Source organism: Myotis myotis, unplaced genomic scaffold (genome assembly GCF_014108235.1).
Source record: "Myotis myotis isolate mMyoMyo1 unplaced genomic scaffold, mMyoMyo1.p scaffold_m19_p_2, whole genome shotgun sequence".
NCBI lineage: Eukaryota > Metazoa > Chordata > Mammalia > Chiroptera > Vespertilionidae > Myotis > Myotis myotis.
The window spans coordinates 145,956,319-145,983,435 of record NW_023416324.1 but is presented as its reverse complement, the minus strand read 5'-3'; the positions used below and the strand labels follow the sequence as shown (position 1 = coordinate 145,983,435).

The 27,117-nt window shown below is 40.8% G+C and overlaps 1 pseudogene; it reads right to left on the bottom strand.

Annotated features, from left to right (window-relative positions):
• Positions 1-1,253: 1,253 nt before the first annotated feature.
• LOC118675711 lies at positions 1,254-27,117 on the bottom strand (annotated as a pseudogene).

Genomic DNA, 27,117 nt, shown 5'->3' with positions numbered 1-27,117 from the left:
AGGAAAAGGAAACAGGACACAAACCCAATCATGGGGAAGGGTATGCAGGCGTCCAGTGGTCAAGAGAAAGTGTTATGGAGTGTAGCTGTTTTTATGGCAATATTTATATTTATTTTTGCAATGCCTTGGATAAACCAAACAATGTTGGGTAAAGTGTTATTTCCACAAAAGCATCCTCTTTCAAAACAAAAGTATTTCTGTTTCCCATAAGAGTTTAAATTACATCCTAAAACAGAGCTAATCACTGAGACAACATGAAACAATATCAGCAGACTTATAGAGCAAGACCAGACAATGAACTACATCATTAAACTAAGCAATTACACAGAACTAGAAACTGACTCATTAGTAAAATATATAAATCTACAACTATTAAATTTGGTCCATGGAGACACTAGAGCAGTATTTATAGGAAGTATCAGGTTATTTCCTACTTTAGGTGAATACTGCTGTTGTAAAATATTGGGTATCACAAGGAACAGCATTTTATTTACAGTCTCCTGTATTAAAAGTTATGTTTCCAGCAAACCTGGTGATTGCTATCAATACAGCTAAAAATTTGACACTAAAAACAAACATATTTTCTGTACTTTGGGATTCCTAATCTCTATAAATTGAAAATTTCTGTTAAAATGAATACAAAAAATACCCCTCATAATTCCATTCTTAGACATACTGTAAAATTCAATAATTTAATTCAAAAACAATAAGAGAATTACAATAAGTAAATTATAATAAGTTTTGCAAAAAGGCACACATTGTTAATGATATAAGTTTGGTAGCAGGATCCCATATCTTGAAAGTTACTGTCAGGTGGCTGGGGGTGGGGGGGAGAACAACAACACATAAAAAACGGATTTTTCAGTCTAATCTTGGAAAGAGGAAGCAAGGCTCAGATATGGACTTTCCTCTCTCCGTGGTAAACTAAAGACTCTCAGCTCTCCGCTATGCTTCCATCTGGCCATGCTGCACCATTACTGTCCAGAAAGTGGGCGGGTTCTCTTCCTGCCTGGTGCCCTCAAGGCTATAGAGAAGCTGATACCACTCGATGTCAGCAAACACTCCTGGCCTCATCCAGTTAATTGTCTTGCTACCTGGTAAACATCTATGGAGTTTTCTTTTACTAATTGGTGCATAAATGTTGTCAGAGCAAAGAAAGTTCCTGCTGTCATTCCTCCACGGTCATTGTGAATGATCGTGGGCCTGTCCGTGCTGCAGCTTCTTCTTTGATAACACTCAGAAGTTCAAAAGTTTTACCTAATGAGGCTATCTGGGTTTGGACCTTTGGGATACTGAAAATGCCTCACTTCAAGTACATAACTGTCCACAATATAGCAGGCATTGATGTGGTCATCCCCAGCCAGGAATGAAATGCCCACCCTTGACCTTTCCACAGGGATGATGGAAGAGGTTCTGTCACATTGCTTTACTAGTAAACCCGTAGAACAGTCACTCTGCTGTGTGTTTGATTGACCCAGGAGCTCAAATTGTTTCTCTAGCTTTGTTTAGCCTGTGGGTCCAGGAATGAGGAAAGCATTAACATAGGCATGAATGTGACTCTCTGGCACCTCAGTTTCTTTACTAAGTATGGCCTCAACCAGTGCATCATGAATGAAGACATGCTGTTTCTCAGTTTGCACCAAATAGTTTATTTGCAAGTAAATGTGTTTTTTTTTGTGTGTGTTTTTTAAAATATATTTTATTGATTTTTTACAGAGAGGAAGGGAGAGGGATAGAGAGCTAGAAACAATGATGAGAGAGAAACATTGATCAGCTGCCTCCTGCACATCCCCCACAACCACAGTACATGCCCTTGACCGGAATCGAACCTGGAACCCTTCAGTCCGCAGGCCGACACTCTATCCACTGAGCCAAACTGGTTAGGGCAGTAAATGTGTTTTAAAAAAGCAAATATGTTAACAGTGCCTTTGTGTTGAATTTGCTGCAACATACTGTCTAGCACTGTGTATCTGCCTGTTCTTCCCACTCCAGCACGGCAGTGGGCAACAGCAGGCCCCACCGCGTGGAGCCTGGTGTGTGGCATGGGACGCCTTTCTCACGGGGGTCAGCACTGGCCGAGAGCACCCTGGTACTCTCATGTAGGCCATGCGTGGAGTGGTACCGTGTAACCACGCACCAAATGGGTCTTCCTTTCTGGGAGCCTTTTTTTTATCTTTGTGTTTCTTCCAGTAAATTCCTCGCAGCATAACAGGCAAGCCTTTGAACACTCTACTGAGTGGCCAGGAAGCTCCCATGCTCTTCACTACCGTTGGCAGGCCAGTAATGCTCACATTCTCCTTCCTTTCTCCTTTCTCACAAGGTTTGTGATCATGGCAATGACTTCCACATTATGCTCCCATACTATTCTCCAGAAATCTTCGGCTGTGGATTCAGTGGACCTTGGCAGCAATATAAGCTTTAAACCTGTTGTAACTATCAACATGATTGTCATTGCTGTAATCAGTCAGTTTGCTATCATTTTCAGCAAGTTGTGTAAGCTTAACCTTACTATGATCATCTGGTAAAAATCTTTCAGTATCCCAAATTCTTCAGTAAATCCACTACTTGCATGTAAGTTTGCAACATGCTTTGGAAAGTCCTTTACTGGAATTGCTCCAATATAATCTGAAATTGGAAAGGTAAGTGTTGGAGGTATGGATATTACTCAAAGGGAAGTACTGTCCTCTAAATAAAAGTATGCAGTCTGGGAGCATTTCCCTGAGCTCCCGTGGAGGGAGGGCAGAGAGAACTAGAGTCACATGAGGAGAATCTGGGGTTGGTGGCTCTGAGGAGAAAGCTAAAGGGACAGCTGCCAGGATCCCTGTGCTGAGTCACTCTCTCATACTTCAGATGTCATCTTTCTCAGGTCAAAAATGGAGTATTTTGAATATAAGAATAGAGTCAAGCAGGAAGAGTGGTAATTCAAATATGTACAAAACAAAATATAACAATAGGCTGAAAGCAGTAGAACACAGTTAAGGAAACATGAATTCACTGAGAGGAAAGGGTATTTCAACCAGGTCTTTTAGAACTTTGCAAAATGGGAAAGAGGACAAACAACATTCTAAGAAGAATGACTAACATGAGCAAAGGCATAAAGTCAATGGTAATGATCATTATCGCTGTGTGTGCCAGGCACTGTGCTAAGCATTCTATCTATATTATCACACTTTATTTTGCAACGAGTGAGGGAGATATCATTTCCATTTTACAAATATGAAACTGAGATCCAGAAGAGCTAAGTAACATGCCCAAGGCCATATAACAGTAGACTCAGGATTTAAACTCATTGTACCAAAAACCTTCAATCTGAGAAAAGTAAAGATATAAGATGTAGTAACACAACAGTAAATCAAGTTATAATGTAATGAATATAATCATTTAAAAAATTGTAAAAGCCCTTTATTGAGCAGTTACTACTTTGCAAGAAAGTTAATATATGTATTAAATCATCACAACAGCTTGAAGAAAAATATTGACCAAGGTCACCAGTTATGGCAAAGTTAGAAATTCTTGTCACACAGAAAGGACAGAGGGAGCTGGGAAGGGGAGGAAGAGAGAACGATAGTCATGACTTTTCAGAGAGGTATCAGTGGAGAGAAAGCAAGGAAGTTATGGCATCTATAAATGACATCTACATGATTATAAGCCTACTGCCATTCACCTTTCTTACTTAATTCACATAGAGAAGGAATGAGAGAAAGACCGTATTCGATTTAAACTGTTGAATTGGAAACATGTTCAAAACATCCATGTGGATACACTCAAATAGCCACAAATACTGGCAGTCGAAATTTGGTATGGGATATTTTGTAATGAAGATAGTGGCAGAACCTGACTAGAAACTAAAATAATATAAGAAAATGGACCAAGCTTCTATTTCCTTATCGGATGGGGCCAAAATGGCAAAGATACAGTCTGCCCAGGGATGTCATGATTTAGTCCAACTTGGAATCAGGGCATAGCAATTCTGGAGTTTCAGCCCAGGGGCCGCCAGCCAGAGATCAGAGCAGAGTTGATATGATACCAAGTGCTAGGCTAGGTAATGATGCCAAGTTGTGCAGAATGGCAGTAACATCTGGTCTTCCCAAGGCCTGGGGCTGGTAAGGAAATAAGACATAGGTAGAAATACTGAATGGGATCCCACCTGCAGTGGCCATACCTTAGAGGGGATCCAAAATCTAGGGCACAAGAAAACCACATGGCCCTTAGAAACCATTCAGCGCCCCTCCCTCCTTTTGGTCAGATTTCTGATCTCTAGGTATAGGCAAATGCTACTTAGTCCCAATTTCATTGGAATTCTGAAATGGACTGAAGCGACTTTGGCCCAACACACAGCCATTGATCATAAGCAGTGCAGCACTCATTTATGTGTGCAGGTGGCAAGCTGGGAGCCAGCCAGGCTGGCATGGTTCTGGAATGTAGAACAGAACTGGACTAGAGATAGGAGCCATCTACCAGGAGGTTGTACCTCAAGCCTGCAGTTGGTAAGATCACTCAGAGACAGAGAATGGGAAAGGACCAAGGGTTGGAAATGGTTACCCTTAAGGACCAGGCAGAGAAAGGAAAGAAAGAAGGATTAATCGGATAAGTTAAAGGCAAGTGAGAAGAGTAGCTTCCAATCTTCCTTTCTTTTAATTTTTTCTCCATTTCCATGTGAAACTTTTATTTTCTACTTTGATCTGTAATTGGAAAAAACCTTCAAAAAGAAAAGTCACTGCACTGTAACAGGGTGGTAACGGTTCCTCCCTCTGAGGATGTTGTGAGTATTAAATGGGATAATGTACAATTGCATCTGCTGGGTGTTCCACGTATGTTGATTCTCACCACCACGGGCTGCTGGCCACCCTTCCCCTCGCCTGGGGTTATAGGCCTTAGCCCCAAGTCCTTTGATTTCACCATCAAAACAGAAACTTCTGTGATTAAAGTAGGTATGACCAATTTTTACAGACAAGCTTCACAGTGAGAGAAAAAGAAAGAACCAAGCTGCTGGGTTCCAACCCCAGCGGGTCCGGGGGTCCCCAAAGGTGTGGACGGAGTTAGTGAAGAAGGAATGACACGGAGAGGGCGTTCAGATGATCATCATAGCAAGGTTCTCTAGCCAGGATCTCCAGCCAACTTCTGGTCTGGATCTCCAGAGAAGTTCTGGTAGGATCTCCAGCCAGGTTCTGTGTCCATGTTGTCTTGCTAGGTTCTCCAGCCAGGTTCAGTCCAGGATCTTTTGCCATGTTCTCTCGCTAGGTTCTGTCTCTAGGTTCTGAGGCCAGTTTCTGTCCAGGATCTTTTGCCATGTTCTCTCCAGCGAAGTTCTTCTGTCTCTAGAGAACGTTCTGTGTAGGTTCTGTGCCTAGGTTCTGTCTCTCTTGGTTCCGTATTCTAAGTTCTGTCTCTTGCTGTCTTATTACATCTGTATTTATACCAGTTGATTCAATCCTATCAATCTCTATTACAAAGGTTAGGGCGTTTCTTATCTCCATTCCAGGGAGTAAAGATTATGTAGCTTAAGCATGATTGTCCATAGTTAAAGTGATTAATTACCTGCCTGGCACTTAGTTAAGAGGTTTTATTCCTTCCCTAACTTCAGGGGAAAATCCCTACCTGGGGAAACAACCTTTCTCAGAGACCTTGGTTAAAACACATAGTGCCAAGAAGGTGAGCAAACATATTAAGAACAGTATGCCATATATGCCAGCTCCCTTGAAACAGCAAGCATGGACCGGCTCCCGGCACCAAGCTTTTGTTTTTCACCGTGTATTGAAAAGGTGTTCTTTGGCTACCCCTTGTCATGAATGAGAAAATTGAAATAATCAACTGAACAAAAGTATCTACTCCAAAGTCATAGTTGTAGTCTGTGCCCTGGAAGACTGTCTCTTGTCAGTTGCTTAGCATTTGGAAAATTTCAAGGATTTGAAAGAAGCAAGACAATGAAACATGTGGTAGTACTTAGCCTTCCAATGCTGGAGCAAACCAGTTCCCCAGAATCACCTTATTGGTGGTCTATTGCTTAGCTATTATATTTCAGCACTGCCATTATACACATGCAAAAATGACAAATGGTGTGCTATTACTTTTCCCTTATTAGAAAGAAATAGATGGGTACAACATGATCAAGTGAGATTTACTACAGCGAAGCAAGGTTGGTACAATAGCCACAAATCAATAAACATGATACACTACATAAACAAAATGAAGGATAAAAACCATATTATCATATCAATAGATGTAGAAAACGCATTTGATATAACCAAGGACCCATTTGTGATAAAACTCTCAATACAGTGTGAATAGAGGAAACATACCTCAATATAATAAAGGCCATATATGACAAACCAAAGCCAATATCATACTCAGTGAGCAAAAAACAAAAGCATTTCCCTTAAGATCGGGAACAAGATCTTAAGTGCTTTCATCACTCTTATTCAACATACTACAAGAAGTCCTAGCCACAGCAATAAGACAAGAAGAACTAAATGTATCCAAATTGGAAAAAGAAGATGTAAAACTGTCATTTGCAGATTACAATCTATAATAATAAAAGTATAAGATGCTAATTAAACTAGACAGCCAAATGACCTTTTGGACATCATTCTGGATGTCCTTCCAGGTGAAGCCATGGTGGCAGGGGCCAAGGCAGAGGCAGTCAGGGGCGATCAGGCAGGCAGGTGAGCAATTAGGGGCAATCAGGTAGGCAGGCAGAGGGATTTGGGGCGATCAGGCAAGCCAGCGAGTGGTTAGAGGTAATCAGGTAGGCAGGCAGAGTGGTTAGGGGTGATCAGGCAGGCAGGAAGGCCAGAGGTTAGGAGCCAATGGTCCTGGATTGTGAGAGGGATGTCCGTCTGGCAGTTTAGGCCAAATCCCACAGGGACCCCTGCTGGATTGGGCCTAAACTGGCATTTGGACATCCTCTGAGGGGTCCTGGATTGCAAGAGGGTGCAGGCTGGGCTGAGGGACCCCGCCTCCCTGCCCCCCGTGCATGAATTTTGTGCACTGGGCCTCTAGTATTGTATATAAAGAACCATAATGATTCCATAAAACAAACAAACAAACAACAACAACAACAAAAATGACTAAAACAGATAAATGAGTTCAGTAAAGTAGCAGGATGCAAAATAAATATTCAGAAATCAGTTACATTTCTACACAGCAATAATGAACTATTGAAAAGGGAAACTAAAAAAATCACATTCACAAGTGTTTCAAAAAAATTACATTCCTAGGAATACATTTAACCAAGCATATAAAAGACCTGTAACTCAGAAAATTATAAGACACTGAAGAATGACATTGAAGAAGATACAAGTGGAAACATATACCATGTTCATGGATAGGAAGAATTAATATCATTAAAATGTGCATACTACCAAAAACAATCCATAGATTCAACACAATTCCTATCAAGTACCAATCATTTTTCACAGAAATAGAACAAATATTCCAAAAATGTATTGACACCACAAAAGACCCAAATAGCAACAGTGCTCTTGAGAAAGAAGAACAAAGTTGGAAGAATCATGCTACATATAAGACCATAGTAATCAAAACATCATGGTCCTGGCATAAAAGCAGACACATAGATCAATGAAATAGAATACAGAGATCAGAAATAAACCCACAACTTTATAGTCAATTAATATTTGACAAAGGAGGTAAGAACATACAATGGGTTAAAGATAGTTTATTTAAAAGATGGTGTTGCAAATATTTGGCAGGTACATACAAAAAAATGAAACTAGACCACCTTCTTATACCTTCTTTACACAAGATTATACTCAAAATGAATTAAAGACTTAAATGTTGGACTTAAAACCATAAAAATCCTGGAAGAAAACATAGGCAGTAAAATTTTGGACATTTCTTGTAGCCATTTTTTTCTAATATACTTCCAAGGAAAACAAAAGAAAAATAAACAAATGGGACTGCATCAAACTAAAAAGTTTTTCCACAGCGGAGGAAACAACCAACAGAATCAAAAGACAGCCCACTTAATGGGAGAACATATTTGCCAATGATACATCTGATAAGGGATTAATATCCAGTATTTATAAAAACCTTATATAACTCAACACCAAGAAAACATACAATCCAATTAAAAAATGGGCAAGGGACCTGAATAGACACTTTTCCAAAGAGGATATACAGATGGCCAATAGATATACTGTAAGACGTGAGCTCAGCATCACTAATCATCAGAGAAATGCAAATTAAAAACACAATGAGATATCACATCAAACTTGTCAGAATGGCTATCATCAATAAATCAAAAAACAAAAAGTATCGGTGAGGATGTGGAGAAAAGGGCACTCTTGCGCAGTGTTGATGGGAATGCAGATTGGTGCAGCCACTGTGGAAAACAGTATGGAGTTTCCTCAAAAAATTAAAAATGGAACTGCCTTATTACCCAGCGATTCCACTTTGGAAATATATCCAAAGAAACCCAAAACACTAATTCAAAAGAATATATGCACCCCTATGTTCATTGCAGCATTACTTATAATAGCCAAGATCTGGAAGCAGTCCAAGTGTCCATCAGTAGATGAGTGGAGAAAAAGGCAGTGATATATTTACACAATGGAATAGTAATTAGCCATAAAAAAGAAGGAAATATCACCCTTTGCAATAGCATGGATGGACCTTGAGAGCATTGTGCTAAGTGAAATTCTGTAAACCAGTCAAAGAAAAGTACCATATGATCTCACTCATATGTGGAATCTAATGAACAAAATGAACTAACAGGCAAACTAGAGAGAGACTCATAGATAGAGAGTAGGCTGACAGCTGTCAGGGAGAGGATTTGGGTGTGGGGAGAGATTGAGCAAAAAGAGAAAGAAAATCATGGACAGGGACAACAGTGTGGTGGTTGCTGGGAGGAGGCGGGGATGGGAGGAGGTGGAGGAGGCTATAGGGATGATAAATAGTGATGGATGAAGGCTTAACTTGGGGTGGTAAACACACAATACAGTGTACAGATGATATGTTGTAGAATTGTGCACTTGAAACCTGTATAAATTTGTTAACCAGTGTCACCCCAATAAATTCAATAAAAAGGAAAAAAGAGAGAGACCACAAAGAGCTGTCCTATCCTTTCCACCATGTGAGGATATAATAAGAAGCCTGCTTCTTGAAAGAGAGCCCTCATCTGAACATGAGAGTTGGCACTCTCATCTTGGAATTGTGGGTTCCAGAACTGTGAGAAATACAATTCTCTTGTTTATAAGCTAAAAAGAAAAGAAAAAAAAAAAACAAGGGAAGGAAGGAAGGAAGGAAGGAAGGAAGGAAGGAAGGAAGGAAGGAAGGAAGGAAAGGAGAGAAGCCCATGTTTATGATTATGACTCATACAGTTTATCTTAGAAACTCACACAGGTTTCAAAGTCTAGTTCCATTGTCTATATGTTAACTCCTTTATTGGGGGAGGGGGGCATGATCTTTAACAAACAAAATGGGGAATCGAAAACAAGCAATTCCAAAGTAGTCTTCCTGAACTGCCCGTCCCTAGGAAATTGATAGATGTTTAGGTCATGGCCCAGAAGCCTCTGTGCCCCCACTTTGGAGGTCAGGCTGAGCTCCAGAAGGAAGTGTTGTGATAGTGTTGCCACTGTGCTATGTTATAATTTTCTCCTGCTCCTGCCTGGTGCCACCCTTTCCTCTCCACCTGAGGTTCAAAGACCCCCAGGGAGAGTTTGTCTCACATAATATGTGCATGTATGTGTGAGTGTGTATATAGACGCACCCACACTCAAAAATGAGAGGATTTTACATAAAATGAAAATTTAGACCTCAAGTAAGAATCAAGAGAATGCTACCACACAAAGCCTGCACTCCCATCCTGACAGTCAGATCCAGTGGAGTATGCTCTCCCTTGTGCTTCGGCCCCCACACTCCTGGCTGTATTCCTGAAATGAGTAGCTGTTCTACGTGCTAACTATGATGACACTGGAGTATAAGAATACTAATCTTGGCCGCCTTACTCATTTGCATTACCTGCTTGACCCAGTAAATATTTAAGAGGAGACTGGTGAATTCTTGCTGCCTGCTAGACTCTGTAATCACCACCACAAGTACCAGCATCACCAGACCCCATTTGGCTATCCACTTTCAGGGGGAAAGAAATCAACAGGTTTATTTCCTCTCCATGAGTGTCCAGAGCTCTTGGAATAGAATCTGTTCCAGACTCCTAATGCCACCCAAAGGTTTCGGGGCAGTTCCCAGGGCTGGAACACAAGCTGGCAGGATGACGAGTTTGGCATTGGGCCCCTTTGTTACATCCTGGCTGTTCCAACTCCCCCCCCCCCGCCCCCCCCGCACCAGGACAGTTCAATGTGAGCCCACTGAAAAGAAGATTTTTGTTGTTGTTGTTATTGAAATATTGAAGTCTATATCTTATATCCATATATGCATATTATAATCTATAATAATAAAAGCATACTATGCAAATAGACTGAATGACCAAACAGCGGAACAACCTTCCAGACAACCTTTCACATGAAGCCAGGGCTGTGAGGGCCAAGGTAGTCGCCAGGGCTGCTGCTTCGGCCTGAGGCAGCCAGGACTGCGAAGGCCTACTCTTGCATGAATTTCGTGCATAGGGCCTCTAGTATATCCATAAGCAGATTTGATGCATGTATAGGCCTATGTAATTTTGAAATATCACAGGAGGAAATTTAGATCTGTTATTGATCTATAGTTCAGCTGAGGCGGGGAAGTCCTGGCCTCGGATGTGTGGAACTCATTTCCTAATATCTCCATTTTCTTTCCAATTTGAGAAAGTGCCCTGTATAGACATTAATGATTGTAATAATCTTTAATGGGCCTTATTCTACTGAACACGCTCATACATACATTCTCATTGCACTTCCCCATTCATCCACAGAAGTGATGGGGTAGAAATCATTACCCTGTACAGTGAAAGAGAAGCTGGGCTCAGGGGATGTACGTGAGCTGCTGGAGGGCATCAGGTAGGTGAGGTCGAGTCAGAAAAGCCCACCTCCTGGCCGGCAGCCCCGGGCTTTTTCTGAGGCTGACACCTCCATTAGGATCCAGTTAACATTTAAAACATATCCATGACTGGATAAACTATCCATGGTCCTAGGCATTTAGTGCATAGAAAGAGAAAGCAGAATATTAAACAGACATGCGCTGTACTGGAAGTTCCCAGGCATTGTATTGGAGTAAGAGGCTTACAGCAGTTGTCAAGTTACTCTATAATGAAAAATGGTCATGGTTGGAATGTGCTCCTTTATCTCACTAATTCTATAACCCTTCCTCCCCTCCTTTTTTTTTTATCCAGGACCTCAGACCTGAAGAGCTCAAACAAACTACATTTTGAAGCTTATCTAATTAAAATGCACCACCACACCCTCAAAGAGTGTAGGGCATGTATCAGTATCTGCAGGTTTCAGATGGAAATATGGCAGCGGGAGGAAGCCTGGCCATGTATGTCTGGGTTAAGAATTCAGAGCCTGTTTCCTTTTAGCACCATCATCCATGTCTGATTTGGCTTTGCCCTCGCCTGTAAGAAACAACACTGAGATCAACCAAGTGGGATGCTGTCATTTCAGCCTGATGTCCCCCGTGTCACCGTCTGACCAAATTAATAAGATCAAAGCCCTAAGGCTATGATGAAAATGAAAAGCTATGATGATAGGCAAAGAAACCATTATGAATTGGCCTGAGCACTCAAATGTCCTTAGAAAAGTATGAAAAAACACAGATGTGAATATTAAACAGTAATGATTAAAACCAGCTTAGAGATCCAAGCAGTGGTTACACAAGAGATGGAAATTTAGATTTGATTCCAATGTGATCTTTTGGCATGACCTTGGGCATTTATGTGTCAATTTTATGGCTTCCAACCCTGCTTAATGTTTCTCATTCTGCAAATCTCTCTGCATTTTTTTAAAGCAGGCCAAAAACACAAAGACACCTGCCATTAGTAACCCTAGTAACCACTAAAACAAACATGAGCCCTGGCCAAGTGGCTTGGTTTGGTTGGAGCATCATCCCTTACACAAAAGAGTTGCGGGTTTGATTCCCAGTCAGGACACATACCTAGGTTGCAGGTTGAATCCCTGGTCTGGGCGAACATGGGAAACAACCAATCTCTCTCTCTCTCTCTCTCTCTCTCTCTCTCTCTCTCTCTCTCTCTCTCTCTCCCCCAAATAAATTAAAACATATCCTTTGCCCTAACTGGTTTGGCTCAGTGGATAGAGTGTCGGCCTGCAAACTGAAGGGTCCCAGGTTTGATTCCGGTCAAGGGCATGTACCTTGGTTGAGGGCACATCCCCAGTAGGGGGTGTGCAGGAGGCAGCTGATCGATGTTTCTCTCTCATCGATGTTTATAGCTCTCTATCCCTCTCCCTTTCTCTCTGTAAAAAAATCAATGAAATATATTTAAAAAACAAGAAAAACCAAAAAACATATCCTTTGGTGAGGATAAAAAAACAACAACAACAAAAAGAAAACCCCACAAGAAACGTCATCATGGACATAGACAATAGCCTGGATGGGGCAGGTGCTGAGTGGAGGGGTCAATGGGAAGTAAGGGGAGACATCTGTAATACCTTCAACAATAAAGATAAATTTAAAAAAAGAAATGTCATGCTTGGAAATCTAATCTAGAATTTTGTCATCATTATCTGAGACATGTGGGAAAAGACATGGGTTCTTAAAAACTGGTGTTGCACTTTTAAGAATTTACCCCATAGATACAAAAATCACACAAGGTTATTCACTGCAGTAATGTTTGTAATAGCAAACATTTGGGAACAAACTAAGTAGCCATTAATAAGAGATTGGTTGAATAAATTATCTCTTGTATGTATATGTATGTACATCCATACAATGGAACAGAACTCAAATTGGAAAAAAAAAAGGTGAAGGGCTTTAGGTATCAATAAAGGAAGTTTCAAGGGCATACTATGAAATACATAAAGTGAGATGCATTTAAACGAGTGTGTATGGAATGCTACTATTTGTTTACAGTTGTGGGGGGTGAATATATTCAATCACTTAACATACAGGTTGTCCCAAAAACATGTATACACACTTTAACAGCTGATAGCTCAATTGATATTTTTCTTTTCAGCAAGACTAAGCTTTGAACAAAGGAAATTCATCCTAAAATTATATGGGAAGTTTGAAAACGCAGTTGAAGTACAAACACTGCCTTTGTAATTATTTAAAGTGTGCATACATTTTTGTCTACCAAAAATGTATATGTCGTTTAACAGCTGATAACTCAATTTTCACTCCTTTTCAGGTTTAACTGATTTGAAATAATGGGTGAAGCCAGACTAAGCTTTGAACAAAACAAACAAACAAAAAATCTATCCTGTAGATTTTTTTATGTGGATACATAAAACATAAAGTTTACAGTTCAAAATCGGCAACAGTTGATGAACTAGGGCACATAAATATCAAACAAAATGATTCTTGATGTTTGTGATTCCATTGCTTCAAATTATCAGTAGGGCCTGGACCTAACAGTCATCAATTTGAAACAAGCATTGACAAAACAATGATTCATTTCTGTAGATTCTTTTAAATTTTGAAAATGATCTGTATGTTAATAAACACTGACTTAATAATCATTCAAAGTGTGTATATATACTTATTGAACACCTTCTATGCCCCAGGCGCTTTTCTAGGTGCTGAGGATACGGTAGCTAACTAAACTCCCTGCCTTCAGGGAATGCATTCCTATTGCGTGAATGGACACTTTTAAAAATACTGGAAACAGATACACAGGAAATCCACAACAGCGATTACCTGTTTGGAGAGGTAAGGACTGGGCAGACATGGGACAGATGCAAGAGAGCAAGTTTTCACTGTGTGACCTTTCATATTTTCTAAATATTTAAATGAAATGAAATATAAGTTTAAAAAGAACAGGGCGATATGGAAGATGGCGGCGGTATAGGCAGACGCGTCCCAGGTCGTGTCCCTGAGCAAATGGAGTGAGCAGCTGAAACTAGTAACATCCACCCCGAATTGGCGAAATTCCTCAGCTGGCGAGACAGTTTACAGCCGGGAAGAGCAGAACTCCCCTGGAAAGGTAAAAAAAACCAGGGATTTGGGCAGGAAAGTTTGCCAGACCTCTGAGCCCAGAGAGTCGGAGGGAGACCGCGTGGCAGACAGCCGCGTCCCTTGGGACAGGCACAGCCCCTGACGGGGGAAAGGAGAACCGCGGGATTCCTGGCGCTGCCGGGGGAATTGAGAGCTCGGTCTGTGATCACAGAGGACTGAGCCTAAAGGGGGCAGCCTGAAGAGCTGACCAGACCATGCAGTCCCGGTAAGAGAAGAAGCTTACAGAAACCAAGCCTTCCCCGTTTCCGCGGCCGGCGTTTGTTTGTTTTCACTGAACCCTGTTCATGGGACATTTCGGATACAGACACTCACCTGTGCTGAAGAGAGGGAGAGTGTGCGGAGGAGTGGAATCTGGGGAGAGACTGAGGAGAGAAGGGGGGCCGGGAGAGGTGGCAGCGAATTGAGTGCTGAGACACCCCTGAGCCCACGTCTGAGGCAGCCATTCTCTCTGGAGAGTGAGACTCCTCCCCCCAGCCCCCAGGCAAGGAGCACAGCCACACCCAGATTCCACCCTGTAGGAGATCAAGGATTAAAATAACCTGATCAGTCCCTGGGAGTTAACAGGGTCTGGCCTATAGAGGGATTTTCAATCCCAGCAACAACACAGCACTGGTAACTCTTACGCAGCCAGCTCTGGGCAGTGAACTTCCACTGGACAGAGAGGCCCTGTAGCCTCAGAGGCCAACCCCAGAACACTGCCACCCAGAGGCTGACCCACAAACTGACTCTTTGCTAAACACAAAATAAGGCAGTCTGGGAAACAAATGCGGCTTGCTTTAAAATAAGGACTGTGGTTTACAACACAGAGGAACAGTGTATCGCAGGGAAACTCAACACTCTCCTGAATACCGGGCAGGTCTAAGGCGAGCCACACTGAAGAATAGAAGAACCGAAGGACCTTCACTACTGCAATATTTTTTTTTTTTTCTTTTTTCACCTTTTAACTAAGAAACCAATTTTTTTTTCTTTTTTTTTCTTGTTTTTTTTTCTTTTCCTCTTCTTCTTTTTTTTTTTCTTCTTTTTTCCATCACCTGATTTTACCCTTTTAATTACTACCTTCTTATTTTTAACCAGTATTATTACTGCTACCATTTTACCATTTTTTTTAAAGTGCCATTTTATTTTCTCTTTATTTTATTTTGGGATTAGTGTTCTCCATTCTATTTTCATCGTTATATTATTGGTTGTTTCTAGTTTGCATTTATCTCCAGGGAGCTGTTGCTGGAATTTGTTGGGATTAATGGCTGTTCTATAGGAGCATTCTCCTCATATAAAAAGTCTCTTCCCCTCTTCCACTTCATTCTCTCTTTTCGCTCTTTTTTTTTTCTTTTCCTTTCTTTTCTCGCTTTTACTTTCCCCGCTCCTTTTTCCCACTTTCATTTTTGCACTCCTTTTTTTGGTCCCTAATTTTCTTTTCTTTTTTCTCTTTTCTCTTTTTCTCTTCCTTCTTCCTTATCCCCTAATTCTCTTAATTCAGGTGGTCACCTTTATTTGGGGTTATTAATATCGTGAATATATTTGTGTATAGTGCCTGGTACGTGGTGCCTTGTTGTGTTGTATTTTGTGCCTTTAAATCAACACAGCAGATCCAAGCAACAGCAACCTCCTGAGCACCACACCCTCTGCTGAGGAACAGCAGCTGTACGTGAAACCTCGCCCCACCAGCCAGAAGAGCCACCACAGCTGTGAACAGCACCCACCAGAGGAGTTGCTGCCAACTGAAGAGCAGCTGCTACCGCAACCGCCCGAAGAGGAACCGCAGACCAAGGAGTCACTGCCACCAAGGGAGCAGCCACTGAACGACTCAACGTCTAGATATGTCAGTGAGATCAAACATGGGTAGACAAAGAAACCCCCAAAGGAAAGAGAAGGAGGACTCTCCAGAAAAGCAGCTAAGTAATACAGAGGCATGCAACATGACAGAAAAAGAATTCAGAATAAGGGTCCTAGAGTGCATAAACCGGATGGAGGAAAAAATCGACAACCTCAGCAAGAAGCAAGAAGAAACAGATGAAAAAATCGATAACATATGGAAGAAGCTAGAAGAAACAGATGAAAAAATCGATAACATATGGAAGAAGCTAGAAGAAACAGATGAAAAAATCAACAACTTAAGTAAGACCCAAGAAGATATGAAGAGCGATATAGCTGCAATGAAAAACTCCATTGAAAGTATCAACAGTAGACTAGGAGAAGCGGAGGACCGAATTAGTGATTTAGAAGACAAGGAAGCAAAACACACCCAAAATGTACTGCAATTGGAGAAAAAAATGAAAAGACAGGAGGAGAGCCTAAGGGAGCTTTGGGACAACATGAAACGAAACAACATACGAATAATAGGGGTACCAGAACAACAGAAGGATGAACAAGGATTAGAAAACCTATTAGAAGAAATAATATCAGAAAACTTCCCTGAGGTGGGGAAGAAAAAAGTCACACAAGCCCAGAGAGTCCCAAACAAGGTGAACCCAAAAAGACCCACACCAAGACACATCATAATTACCATGGCAAATGTTCAGGACAAAGAGAGAATCTTACAGGCTGCAAGAGAGAGACGGAAAGTTACATACAAGGGATCTCCCATTAGATTGTCAAATGATTTCTCAACAGAAACACATCAGGCCAGAAAAGAATGGACGGAAATTTACAAAGTGATGCAAAGCAAAGGACTGAATCCAAGAATACTCTATCCAGCAAGGCTATCATTCAAACTTGAAGGGGAAATAAGAAGCTTCACAGACAAAAAAAGGCTAAGGGAGTTTATCACCACCAAGCCAGCAATGCAAGGAATGCTAAAGGGACTGGTATAAAAACAAGAAATAAAAAGCTCAGAAAGAAAACAGCCACACAAAAACAGAAATGCCTACAAACAACTACCTTTCAATAATAACTTTAAACGTAAACGGACTAAATGCTCCAAACAAAAGACATCGAGTGGCTGAATGGATAAAAAAACATGACCCATACATCTGCTGTCTACAAGAAACCCACCTCATTAGAAGGGACTCACACAGACTGAAAGTGAAAGGATGGAAAAATATCTTTCAGGCAAATGGAAAGGAAAAGAAAGCTGGGGTAGCAATACTTATATCGGACAAAATAGACCTCAAAGTGAAGGCCATAACAAGAGATAAGGAAGGCCACTTCATAATACTAAAGGGATCAATACAACAAGAAGATATAATCCTGGTAAACATATATGCACCCAATGCAGGAGCACCCAAATTCATAAAAAAACTCCTGGAAGATATCAAAGGAGACATCGACAACAATACAATCATAGTAGGGGACTTTAATACACCACTGACAGCACTGGATAAGTCCTCTAGACAAATAATCAGCAAAGATACAGCAATCCTAAATGACTCACTAGATCAGATGGACTTAATAGACATCTTCAGAACACTTCACCCGAAAGCCAGGGAATATACATTCTACTCAAATGCTCATAGGACATATTCAAAAATAGACCATATATTGGGTCACAAGCAAAGTATCCCCAAATTCAAGAAAATTGAAATCATAAAAAGCGTCTTCGCAGACCACGATGGCATAATATTAGAAATAAACTACAATAAAAACAACCCAAAATACTCAAACACCTGGAAGCTGAGTAGCATGCTATTAAATATTGATTGGGTTACCAATGAAATCAAAGAAGAAATTCGAAACATCCTGGAAACTAATGACAATGAAAACACAACAATCCAAAACCTATGGGACACAATGAAAGCAGTCCTGAGAGGGAAGTTTATAGCTCTACAGGCCTATCTCAAAAAACAAGAAAAAATGGTAGTAAATCATCTAACTCTACAACTCAAAGAATTAGAAAGAGAGCAACAAGAAAACCCCAGAGTGAGCAGAAGGAAGGAGATAATAAAGATTAGAGCAGAAATAAATGACATAGAGACCAAAAAAACAATACAGAAAATCAATGAAACCAAGAGCTGGTTCTTTGAAAGGATAAACAAGATTGACAAACCTCTAGCCAGACTCACCAAGAAGCAAAGAGAGAGGACCCAAATAAACAAAATCAGAAACGATAGAGGCGAAATAACAACAGACCCCACAGAAATACAAATGATTGTTAAAAAATACTATGGACAGCTCTACTCCAACAAACTAGACAACCTGGAGGAAATGGACAAATTCCTAGAAAAATACAACATTCCAAAACTCAATCAGGAAGAATCTAAAAATCTCAACAGGCCAATAACTATGGAAGAAATTGAAGCAGTCATCAAAAAGCTTCCAGCAAACAAAAGCCCAGGACCAGACGGCTTCACAGGGGAGTTTTACCAAACATTCAAGGAAGAACTAAAACCTATCCTCCTCAGACTACTACAAAAAATTCAAGAGGAAGGAACACTTCCAAGCTCATTCTATGAAGCCAGCATCACCCTAATACCAAAACCAGGTAAAGACAACACAATGAAAGAGAATTACAGGCCAATATCCCTCATGAACATAGATGCCAAAATCCTCAACAAAATCTTAGCAAATCGGATCCAGCAGTACATCAGAAAGATCATACACCATGACCAAGTAGGATTTATCCCAGGGATGCAAGGATGGTACAATATCCGCAAATCAATAAACGTGATACATCACATAAACAAATTGAAAGAAAAAAACCACATGGTCATATCAATTGATGCAGAAAAAGCATTTGACAAAATTCAACACCCATTTTTGATAAAAGCTCTCAGCAAGGTGGGAGTAGAAGGATCATACCTCAACATAATAAAAGCCATATATGACAGGCCCACAGCCAACATCATACTCAATGGACAAAAACTAACACCATTTCCCCTAAGAACAGGAACAAGACAGGGATGCCCCCTCTCACCACTCCTGTTCAACATAGTACTGGAAGTGTTAGCCATTGCAATTCGGCAAGAAGAAGAAATAAAAGGCATCCAAATTGGAAAAGAGGAAGTAAAACTGTCCTTATTTGCAGACGACATGATATTATACATACAAAACCCTAGAGACTCCATCAAAAAGCTACTGGACTTAATACATGAATTTGGCAATGTAGCAGGATACAAAATTAACCCCAAGAAATCCGAGGCATTTCTATACACCAATAGTGAACTTTCAGAAAGAGAGATTATAAAAACAATCCCGTTTACCATCGCACCAAAAAAATTAAGCTACCTAGGAATAAACTTAACTAAAGAGGTAAAAGACCTCTACTCAGAAAACTACAGGACGTTGAAAAAAGATATAGAGGAAGACATAAACAGATGGAAGAACATACCGTGTTCATGGATTGGTAGAATCAACATCATTAAAATGTCCATACTACCCAAAGCAATCTATAAATTCAACGCACTTCCCATTAGAATACCAACGGCATACTTCAGAGATCTAGAACGAACTCTCCAAAAATTCATCTGGAATAAAAAAAGACCCCGAATAGCTGCAGCAATCCTGAAAAAGACCAAAGTAGGTGGGATCTCAATACCAGATATCAAGATGTATTACAAAGCCACTGTTCTCAAAACTGCCTGGTACTGGCACAAGAATAGGCATATAGATCAATGGAATAGAATAGAGAGCCCAGAAATCGGCCCGAACCAATATGCTCAATTAATATTTGACAAAGGAGGCAAGAACATACAATGGAGCCAAGATAGTCTCTTCAATAAATGGTGCTGGGAAAATTGGACAGATATATGCAAGAAAATGAAACTAGACCACCAACTTACACCATACACAAAAATAAACTCAAAATGGATAAAGGACTTAAATGTACGACAGGAAACTATAAAAATTCTAGAAGAATCCAAAGGCAACAAAATCTCAGACATATGCCGAAGCAATTTCTTCACTGATACAGCTCCTAGGGCACTTGAAACTAAAGAGAAAATGAACAAATGGGACTACATCAAAATAAAAAGCTTCTGCACAGCAAAAGAAACCATCAACAAAACAACGAGAAAACCCACTGTGTGGGAAAACATATTTGCCAATGTCATATAATAAAAAGCTTCTGCACAGCAAAAGAAACCATCAACAAAACAACGAGAAAACCCACTGTGTGGGAAAACATATTTGCCAATGTCATATCCGATAAGGGCCTAATCTCCAAAATTTATAGGGAACTCATACAACTTAACAAAAGGGAGATAAACAATCCAATCAAAAAATGGGCAAAGGACCTAAATAGACACCTTTCAAAAGAGGACATTCAGAAAGCCAAGAGACATATGAAAACATGCTCAAAGTCACTAATCATCCGAGAGATGCAAATCAAAACAACAATGAGGTACCATCTCACACCTGTCAGACTGGCTATCATCAACAAATCAACAAACGACAAGTGCTGGAGAGGATGTGGAGAAAAAGGAACACTTGTGCACTGCTGGTGGGAATGCAGACTGGTGCAGCCACTATGGAAGACAGTATGGAGTTTCCTTAAAAAACTGAAAATGGAACTCCCATTTGACCCTGTGATCCCACTTCTAGGAATATATCCCAAGAAACCAGAAACACCAATCAGAAAGGATATATGCACCCCTATGTTCATAGCAGCACAATTCACCATAGCTAAGATCTGGAAACAGCCTAAGTGCCCATCAGTAGATGAATGGATTAGAAAACTGTGGTACATCTACACGATGGAATACTATGCTGCTCTAAAAAGGAAGGAACTCTTACCATTTGCAACGTCATGGATGGAACTGGAGAGCATTATGCTAAGTGAAATAAGCCAGTCAATGAAGGAAAAATACCACATGATCTCACTCATTCATGGATAATAGAGACCATTATAAACTTTTGAACAATAATAGATACAGAGGCAGAGCTGCCTCAAACAGATTGTCAAACTGCAGCAGGAAGGCCGGGGAGGGTTGCGGGGCAGGAGGTAGGGGGGTAAGAGATCAACTAAAGGACTTGTATGCATGCATAGAAGCATAACCAGTGGACATAAGACATGGGGGGATAGGGGAGGCTAGGGGACTGTCTAGGGCGGGGGGATAAAATGGACACATATGTAATACCCTTTGTAATACTTTAAGCAATAAAAAAAAAAAAAATAAAAATAAAAAATAAAAAGAACAGGAAAATCTTAAATGCCTTTCCTTATTAATCTGATAGATTTTTGCTCACTAATTTATACAAACCTGTCTTCAACCTCTTTACCTACTTAGCCAAAGGATTATACTCCATAACATAACCTCTTCATATACTTACTTAACTTATGGAATTTAAATGAAATACCATCCTTTTTGTTTATCCTATAGGCATTTCACTCTTGGTTGCAAAACTCCGCTTTCATCTAATATTCTGATATTAAATGAATATGTTTATGTTTATTGTCCTCAAACCATTCATTAATCTATAAGCATTAATGAAGTCTCCCCATTATCTTTGCCTTTTCTCACTGAAGTTCTCATTTTTGCTAATAAATTTCTTTTTTCATTCTGTTATTGGCATAAACCAGCTTCTTTGCTTGTAATTAAGGTAATTAGGACTCCAGTTCTTTCCCTACTAGAATCACCAGCCACCAGCCTCTCGATTCCCACAACTAGTTTTCACCTTCATTTTTATCCATGAACTCCTTCCCCTCAGGAAACATAAAAAATGATCATTTTAGAACACTTTCTTTTTCCAAAATTTCTGCCTAACCGTAAATTCATCATTTCCTGTCCCTCTCCTCCCTCTAATTCCCAGTCTTCCACCTGTCTCTCATTTCCTGTATACCCTCACCATGGATGACGCTGTGATGTGCACTCCTTGTTGAGTTCCGTGTTCCATACCAGCTCCTAGTCCTATCAATCAATGTGCTTTCTGTCCCTTTTCTCACACCCATGCCTCTAACTGCTGAACTAAAAGATATTTCTCCTCTTTGATCACCCTCAGCCCTTGTGCAGTGTTTGAAATAGTTTTAAAACATTCATATCTGTCACAGGTTATAGGCTCTTACATTAAAAGTGTCGTCTGCTTGTTGACCTCCAGCATCCTTGGCCTCTTACAGAGACACCTCTGGAGGGTCCCATGGACCCCACTCTCTCCAGCTTGGGGATAGTACTGCATCCACTGCAACAGATGTTGCCATGCTCTTCCCATGTCCCCTGGGATCCCTTTCTAGGGTGACCAGCTGTTCAGTTTGTCCTAAGACTGAAGGGCTTCACAGGATGTAGAATTGTCCATTTTAAACATGAATAGTCCCTGGCAAATTGGAATTAATTAGTTACCCTGTCTTTACTATTTCACCCGAACTGCTTCTCTGTGCACCCTCACTCCCAAATTTCAGCATTGTGTCTCCTGTGGGAGGGCTGCTGCTAACATCCCCTGCACCTGCTCACCCAGAGAGCCAGAGGCGACTGGAAGTTGATGTCTCCCTTGGAAGTCCTTAACCAATGACTGAGGATAAGGAAGTATAGGTTCTGCCGTGTCTATGACCCTGATGGGGACAATGCTGAATTATGACTTGCACTGTATCCAGATCTCCTTTCAGGATTAGCTCACACTTACCCTCCATGGGATTTTGCTTGGTGCCACATCCTTACTTGATTGTCTTGCCTTTGCTATCCCAGTTCCCCATGCCACTTGTTTTTCCTGGGAACATAACCTAATAAATCACGTTCTAACCTCCAAATCTGCTTATGGGGATCATAAATGTTCTAGTTATCCATTGCTGTGTAGAAAACAACCCCCAAACACAATAGTTAAAACAACCATTTTATTATTGCTTACAATCTGGTGGGTTGGCTGGGCTCAGTTGGGTGGGCGGTTCTTCTACTCCTTGTGATGACAACTAGGGCTGTGGTAACCTGGAGGCTTTGCTGGACTGTGAAGGCTGGACCTTCCTTAGCTTGCAGCTGCATGACTGAAGTCTCTGCCTGCCTCTGTCACCACAGGGCCTTCTGTGTGCTGCTGTTTTTTCACATGGTCTTCTCTAAGGACACCAGGCATTGGGTTTAGGCTCCGCTAATGTAGCATGACCTCAGTTTAACTTGTTACATCTGCAAAGACCCTGTTTCCAAATAAGGTCTCATTTGCAGGTTCCTGTTGGGCACAGGATCCCTCCATCAGAGTAGTAGGACTTCTTGCAGGCAGCTCAAAGTTCCTAGAAACACAAAAATAGAAGCTTCCAGGCCTTCTTAAGACTTACCAAGTACTCACAATAAGTCTAGCACTGTTTTAAATACTAAGGTTATAGCGAAGAACAAGACAGGTACTCGTGACATACAATTTCCAGTATAGTAGAGAGAATATCATTGACCATTTCCCTTGCCTGGAACTCTGAGTTAACACATTGTGGTAGTGTGGGAAGAATATTGAACTCCATCTGACACCTGGACTCCAGCTGGGCTTTGGATTCCAGACAGAATAGACCATAATATAGCCTATCTCCTGGCTTAATTGCATAATGTCCCTGGGCTACCATTTCCTCATCTGCATAATAGATGTGAATCAGACGATCTCAGGGCCTTCTGACTGAGGTCTCCACCATTTACACAACTGCTTTCCTTTATTTGAACAACTTTCATCTCCTTCATAAGGTCTTTAGAAATAGTGAATGCTTTGGGGATAAGCAAAGAGGGGATGAGAACTTATAGAGGGGAAGAAAGAGACTGAGGTTCCTGGATAGTTGAAAACTGCCTCTCCTGCCCCACAAAATGTGTCCCATATCTGTGTACTCTTTCATTTAAATTGTGACACTTCACTAAATTATTAATACACATCTGCTCAAATTCTGGCTACCATCTCAACTGACCCATTTGGCAAGAGGGATGTGGGCTAATGCCATGTGATTTTTCACCATTGCTGTCTCTAGCATGCACCTGTTACAGAGAACTCCAGGTGGTAGGCAACAGATGTTCCTGAGATTCACAAAGAAAAACAGGTAACTACTCTTCTAGGCTTCTTAGCATAAAAAAACAGTGATACCCATTATATACTTTAATGGAAGGGACCAGAGGGTCAGCCCATGTGGTGGCATTTGTGTATCTTGTTCAAAGCAAGTCAATAGAGCCGAGAATATAGGTGTGTGTGTGTGTGTGTGTGTGTGTGTGTGTGTGTGTGTGTGTGTATGGTGTGTGTGTGTGTGTGTATGGTGTGTGTGTGTGTGTGTGTGTGTGTGGTGTGTGTGTGTGTGTGTGTTTAGAGTAAGTGTTAACACTGCTCTGCATAAATGGTGTTTCTATGCCAGTGTTTCTTTCAAAGTGTAATACAAAAACTACATGCTTCAAAATGAATTGGGCTGCATATTAAAATGCAGATTTCTGGGCCCATTTTGGAGATTCAGAGTTAATAGTCCTGGGACTTAATCATTTCCCCCAAATGACCAAAAATGATGAATTCTACTAGCATCTTATCAAACAACTCCCAGCACCCCCTGTTCTTTCTACTAGGAAGTTCAGACTCCAGATCAGATATTAGCAAATTCCCCTCCTGGCAGTGACTATAAATTAGACCAGCCATCCGCATCACCACCACTACCTCCTCACCTCCATCTACTACTATGCCTGGCACCGACTCTTACTAAAGCTGCTGGGACACAAACCTAAGGGTAAAATAAAAACTAGAGTCTAACGGGTCACCCCAACCAAGAGCCAGCAATAGGCTCCAACTTGAAGGCAAGGTAGCTGGGAAGTCCAGAAGGTTGGAGATGCATGGAGTGTGGTGGGAAGTGGGACAGTCAGGCAAATACCCCAGAGCAGCATGTTCTGGCTGCCACATACCACAATGGGGTCAAGTTTCAAGACTCAGGAATGGGTTTTAAGACCAGATTATGTTCTTTTTGTTATATATTGAGATATTCAGAATGTGTTAAGAAGCTTATAATAGAAGAGGGAAGTTTTGAGTCAAAAAATGTAACTATCTTCAAATTTAATATATGACCTATCACTCAACAGACATTTAATTTCTACCATTTAATCTGTTACATATAAAATTAATTCTGTTGTGTTTTTAGAGTCATTTGTCTTAATCATTCAATGAATATTTATCAATGCCTGCAGGAGATACAACATTCAGCAAAAACTGACTTGGTCCCTGCCCTTATTGAGAATATTTTGTTCCACTGGGCAAAAGAGTCATTGAATAAGTAATCACATAAACAAAAGCATAATTACAAACTGAGCTAAGTGTTATGACAGTGAAGTTCACAGTGTCATAAGGTTAGTATATTACAAGAGAACCTGCCACAGTCTTGGGGTGAGGGGTAGGAAAGTGTCTCTGAAGAATTGACATGTGACCTGAGAACTAAAGAATGAGTAAACGTTATCTAGACTTGGGCAGGGGGTCGGAGGGGGGGGGAGGGGTCAGGGAAGAGAGAGAATTTCAGACTGAGGGAATAGCATGCGTAAAGGCTCTGCATTAGGCTGAAGTTGCCCAAATGAAAGAAGGCAAGTGTCTTGAGTACAGAGAGCCAGGAGACAGGATCCATATTGGGCTGGAGCTTCAGGCAGAGGCCAACCTTTGCAGGCCCTTGCTGGCCATGCTAAGTAGATAACTCTTTATCTGACAATGAGAACCATGAAAGATCTTAGGCAGGGGATGATATGGTCAGATTTACATTTTGAAAAGGCCACTTCGACAGCATTGTTGAGAGCAGATGAAAAGGGCCAAGGCTAGATGTGAGGGGTCTAAGGCACTAGATCAGATGAATTACAGCAGGGGCTTAGGTGAAGGTGGAGCTGTGGAGGTGGAGGTAAGAGGATTGCTTTGAAACATTTCAGAGGCCTCGGTGGCAGTATTTAACAATGGATTATATCCAGGATTGAAGGAGAGGGATGAGTCAAGGGTGATGCCCAGGTGTTTGGGTTGTATTGCTAAACAGAAGATTGTGGGGAAATGATGGGGGAACACTTCAGAGGACTGGGTTTGGAGGGGGCAATAATTAAATTAATCTTTGGATGTGTTTAGATGGAAATTGTGTATTTTTTTGAGACATTCAAATAAAGGCCTTGAGTAGGCAACTGAAGTTTGGGAGTCATCAATGTTTTGATGGCAATTGAACTCACAAGTGAATGTGATCACCTAGAGATTCCATGTAAACCAATGGCTATATACAGCAGTGGTTGAAAACCGGGGTCCTGGAGTAAAACTACCTAGATTTCGGCCCAACTTTGTTACTTCCTAGCTGTACAATCATGAGGAAATTACTCAAATACTCTAAACAAAATTCTACTGCCTACACAATAGAGGCAACAATATTCCCCACCTTATAATGCTGCTGGGAATAGGAAATGGCATGATGCATTAGGACCCAGGGCTAAGCCTTGAGGAAATCCAACACTTAAGGTCTGGATAAAGAAGGATGAAGGAACAAGCAAGCTATGGTCTGAAACTGTTCTGTCCAAATCCACCCACCAGAGAAACTAGGTCAGCATTTGTATCTGGAGCCTGCTAAGGTGGGTTATCCCTTTTAAAGCAGCTGTACAGCAATCCCAGAGTCTTGAAAGGAGCCCAAAGTCAAAAGCTTCAAGGAAAAAAGGGAGATAGAGAGTAGAGGACAATAAAGCAGAGTCAGGAACAAGCTGGAAATAGGCTAGAAACAGGGGAGAAACCAGGGAACTAGGGTCTGGGCCATAGTTGTTAACCACAGGTTGCCCAGAGCATCCTAATAAAGGTAGGGAACCAGGATGGAAGAAGCCACAGAATTTCATAATATTCTTGAATGATGCCCGCTGCCCAGAATCAACTACCCTAGAAATATTTAAAATTGTTATATATATAAAAACAATGAAAGAACAGAATTTGATAGTCCTTGCAGCTAAAGAGTTTAACAGTATCTTATGTTATATACGTTTAGTCACGACACAGAATAAATTTTCATACTTACACATTATGTTAATATATTACTTTTAAATATATATCTTCTCTAGCATTCTTGGTGTATTGTTTGCAGATGTAACATATCAGACAGGAAACATTTACTTTATCCAAAACACTGTTGAGAGCAAAATGTTCTAAAATGTTCACTGATATGATGGTAATGATGATGGTAATCGTGGTGCCATCAATATCATTATCAATCTTTCCAATTAGGATCTTATCAAATGTGATATGCAT